The sequence below is a fragment of the Chelon labrosus genome, assembly GCF_963514085.1.
Source record: "Chelon labrosus genome assembly, chromosome: 14".
NCBI lineage: Eukaryota > Metazoa > Chordata > Actinopteri > Mugiliformes > Mugilidae > Chelon > Chelon labrosus.
Genome location: NC_140347.1, coordinates 1,390,912 through 1,396,201, shown reverse-complemented (window position 1 = coordinate 1,396,201; position 5,290 = coordinate 1,390,912).

Here is a 5,290-nt window from a genome sequence, read left to right as displayed (position 1 = left end):
ATACATCATCTGTGGTGTACCCCAGTGTTGTTGCATGTTTTAACCAAAGGAACCCTCAACCGAGGTACTGAAACAACTGAACAACATAAAACACGGACAGGACAGAATTGTTAAGAGGCAACTTGTCGCCCTCTATGGGTCATGTGTCTGCATTTGTGTTTGTTTGACTGTCTCTATTTTTCCACAGGTGTGTAGATTTAAGCTGCTGCTGATGCTGCTGGTTGTTTTGCTGGGGCTGGGCTGCTCTCTCACCTGCATCTCATCATTCAGTCAAGCTGTACTTTACTTAAGGACTTTCTACTCTCCCACTCAATGTCAGTTCTTCAGTTATCTCATTGTTTTAACTAGCTAACATTAGCCTAGCCTAGCTGTTAAGATGTGTAAGATGTGTAATATTATAAGCTGTGGCCCTGATGGCGTCTCCGGACAGGTGCTGAAGGACTGTGCAGCTCAGCTGGTTGGGGTCTTCACCAGCATCTTCCACCAGTCCCTCAGTCAGGCTGTTGTCCCCCCCTGCCTGAAGTCCTCCATTATTGTCCCACTCCGTAAGAAGAACACCATAAGCAGTTTTAATGACTACCGTCCAGTGGCACTTACACCTGTCATCACAAAGTGCTTCAAGAATCTGGTCCGGACTCGCATCACCTCCAGCCTTCACCCCGAGACGAAGTGGAGCAGCTGACAGTGTGGTGCACAGAGAACAACCTCATCCTGAACACCACCAAGATGAAGGAGACCGTCCCAGACTTCAGGACATTCAGCCACTGTTCATTGGATCGTGTAGAGAGGGTCTCCAGCTTCTGGTTCCTGGGTGTGGACATCGAGGACGACCTGACCTGGAGCACCAACACCAGAGCCATCGTCAAAAAGCCACAGCAGAGACTCTATTTCCTGAGGACTCTAAAGAACAATCACCTCACCTAGAGACTGCTGGTGTCCTTTTATTGATGCTCCATAGAGAACATCCTCACTTCCTGTATCTGCGTGTGGTTTTCCAGCTGCACTGCAGCAGACAGTGAGATGCTCCAGAGGGTCGTCACCACAGCCCAGAGGATCATCAGCTGCCCCATCCCCTCTATACAGGAACTGTACAACTCCCACTGCCTGAGGAAGACCCAGGCGATACTGAAGGACACAACCCAACCTGGACACTCACTGGTTGAACTGCTACCATCTGGTAGATGGTTCAGAGAAACTGGAGGCCAGTGCTAACAGACTGAGGCTTCTATGGAAGAGCCATAATCACACTGAACAACTCAAACACTAAAGAAATAAAGTGAATGTACAATAATTCCCATAGTAATGTGAAATACATGTGTGCAATAATTTCATATGTGCAACTTATAATAACTTTCATATGTGTAATGTGCAATAATTTCTCACAAACAAGTTCAATAACTTCATGTTGCAATAACAATGTTATGTCATGCCAGTGTCTATAGTCTATAGCAGATATTTTTTTATTCTAGTTTTCTTACATTCCTTACCTTATTTTTTTTAATTTTTTTTAAGGGGTGGGAGGGGGCTCAGGTCACCTTAATTTCGTTGTACTACAATGACAATAAAGACATTCTATTCTATTGTTTTCTATTATATCCTGTCTTATCTGTCTGTGAAGGTTCTCAGTCATCCAGGTCATGGTATATCCAACAAAGGTTCAAAAAAGGCAACTGGACTTTTAGAGTTTTTAGAGAAGACCTTTCACCACTCATCCGAGTAGCTTCTTCAGTTCTAGGGGACTGGTGGGAAGTCTGAGGTTTAAACAGGAACTCCTCCTGAAAAAACTTGCTTGTTATGCTAATAACCAGAAACTGGTGCAGCTAAATTTCCATTAACGACTGGGTACTTACCTGTAGTTGAGGGGGTTGTTGTTGAATGGTTCTCTAACGACTCTTGTCCGTCAGAGGCTCCAGTGTCAAGGTGTGAATGAGACTGAAACTTCTTGGGGACAGAAGTTAAAACTGTATTGTAAATAGATGGCAAATTAAATCTCAGTCCACCTCCTCTGTTTAGTGAAGGTTTTTCCAGTTTGACATAGATGGCTTCCTTTACTCCTCTTTCAAACTATCGGTCTTCTCGGGCTCAGACTTCCCACCAGTCCCCTAGAACTAAAGAAGCTACTCGGATGAGTGGTGAAACGTCTTCTCAAAAAACTCTACAAGTCCAGTTGCCTTTTCTGAACCTTTGTTGGATATATCCTATCCTATCCACCTTATTCCTATAGGTCCCATGAGCCCTTGCGTGAATTATGGGTGAGACTTCCGGTATGAACCGGAACTGGTGTTTTTACATGCTACCTGTCAGCGCGAATCCACTACACGTAAACCATGTGGGAACACCAGCTGTCACAGCTCAAACGAGACGACATTATAATCCCACTGCCCAATAATATAGAGGGGTGGCAGTGTGGCATAGTTAGCTACTTTCTTAACTCTGCTGCTTCGGACGGGGAGGTAATGAATAATCTAAGAAGCTCTGAGGCGTATCAGTACCTGCACAGTAATAAGGTTGGATGTGTTTTGTTAGAAGAGACGGCGGGACACAATCTTATTTACCTTAAAGCAGACGTAGAGCCCAGCTCATCACTGAGCCTCCACTTTATTCACTTTACTGTTACAGTTACGTTGACATCTTCCATGGGCAGTTTGGAAAGTTAAAACATTCATGGCATGGTTTTTATTTTATTTTTTGCTGAAGTTCTCTGATGACTCTGTGATTGTCGGCCTCATCAGAGATGACGACGACACAGAGTACAGAGGACTGACGGAGAACTTTGTGGACTGGTGTCAGTGAAACCACCTCCTGATAAACGCGGGGAAAACCAAGGAGATGGTGGTGGATTTCCGTAGACGCCGTTCTGCCCTCCCCTCACCAGTGAACATCCAGGGAATGGACACTGAGCAAGTGGACTCTTATAAATACCTGGGTGTTCACCTCAACACCAAACTGGACTGGACTCACCACACTGAGCCACTCTACAGGAAGGGACAGAGCAGGCTTTACCTTCTGAGGAGACTGAGGTCTTTTGGAGTGAAAGGGGCACTCCTGAAGACCTTCTAGGACTCTGTAGTGGCATCAGCCATCCTGTACGGAGTGGTCTGCTGGAACAGTGGCATCACAGAGAGGGACAGGAAGAAGCTGGATAAGATCATCAGGAAGTCCAGCTCTGTCCTGGGCTGCCCTCTGGACTCAGTGAGGGAGAGTCCTGGCTAAACTGTCCTCCATGCTGGACAATGAGTCCCACCCCCACCATGGTGTCCTGACAGGACTGAGGAGCAGCTTTAGTGACAGACTGCTTCACCCTCCATGTGTGAAGATAAAGAAGGTCTTTCCTTCCTGCTGCTGTTAAGCTCCACAACCAACACTCCTAATATATGTGCCATATGTCTTTTATCTGTTATATCTCTGTCATTTCTGCAAGCTGTTGCAAACTGCAATTTCCCCATTGTGAAACAAATAAAGGTTTTCTTATTCTTATTCTTATATATTGTATTGTATATGTTCCTTAAAAGTGGTTTGCAAAATTCTGACAAATAAAGTTTTCTGAATCTGAATCTATAAAAATCATAAATTGTACCAAAATTAAAATTAATCTCAGATCAGAAACAATTAAACATTTCTCCTTTGAAAGAAAAAAAAGAAATTGTAGTATTATTACTAAACATTTTATTTTTTATTTATTTACAATATAAATTGTATAATAAGAAACGTTTTCTTTACTGAGACACAATGGATTTAACATTTTATTGTTTTTTTTAGATCACAAGACAAATGAACGATCACATAAATAACTAAAGAGCAAGAAACAGTACATTTTAAAAGGTTTTTATATTTTAAATAAAGTTTACATCAGAGTGAATGTGTTTGACTGTAGTGGAGCTCAGTGTCCAGCAGGGGACAGCACAACTACACTTTAAAGACATTTAGGTCTCCAGTTAATGTCTGTATTTGCATAGAACTTAAAAATAAACTGTATGTAAAATATATTTTCACTAAAATTCATTTTATTGAAACACAGAATGACCGCTCTGCAGTGTACATGTTTTTCTACAGGTTTTATTTGTCTTTATTCACTAGTGAAGTCTAATCTAAATAATGAGTTGATGTATAAACAGCGTCAGAGAGGAGGTGATTCATTGTGGGCTGTACCTAATGAAGTGGCCGGTGACTTTATAATGAGTTTCTAATCATGTTCCAGCTACAAACCTCCAGCTGATTGTCTTCTCTTCAGAACATCTGCAGCTACTTTCTCTAATCGATGTGTTTTAGTGATAAATAAACATTTCTATACTTGTTTCTGTGACTCTCTCTGAGTCTAATGATTCATGACGGACTAATTAAACCTTAACGACGTTAAAAAGATGTGTAGGAGTGGTACCTAATGAAGTGATGATGGAGTGTACCTAATGAAGTGGCCAGGGTCTGTACATGTTGAATCAACATGTGGGTAAATTCACTGATCAGCTGATCAGCCGTTAATATCCAGCTGATTATCCTCCCTTCCTTCCACTCTTCCTTTAATCTTCCTTCAGTCTTCCTTCCATCAAGCCTCCTTCCTTTCTTCCTCTTTTCCTACAATCTTCCTTCCTCATCCCTTCTTTCCCTTCTTTTGCTCCTTCCTTCCTCTCTTTCTTCCTTCCTACCTCCCTCCATTCCTTCCTTGCTTCCTTCCCACCTTACTTCCTCATCCCTTCTTTCCCTTCTTTTGCTCCTTCCTTCCTCCTTCCTTCCTCCCTTCCTTCCTTCCTATCTTCCTTCCTCATCCCTTCTTTCCCTTCTTTTGCTCCTTCCTTCCACTCTTCCTTCAATCTTCTTCCTTCAATCTTCTTCCTCCTTCCTTCCTATCTTCCTTCCTCCCTTCCTTCCTTCCTATCTTCCTTCCACTTTTCCTTCTTTCGTTCTTTCCTTCCTTCCTTCCTCCCTCCATTCCTTCCTATCTTCCTTCCTCATCCCTTCTTTCCCTTCTTTTGCTCCTTCCTTCCTCTCTTCCTTCCTCCCTCCCTCCCTCCCTCCCTTCTTTCACTCCTTCCTTCCACTCTTCCTTCAGTCTTCTTCCTTCCTCTCTCATCCTTCCTTCCACTCTTCCTTTTTCCTTCATCAGGCAGAACCAGGACACAAACACATTATAACATTATAAACATCATCCTCATCATCATCCTCTTCATCAGGGCCAGAGAGGCACCATGGAGGGGGAGAACACGTCCTCCAGGTGGGGAGCATCGGAGCAGAGGAGCAGCTGAACCAGAGGAGGAGGGAGGAGGAGGAGGAGGAGGAAGAGGAGGAGGAGCGG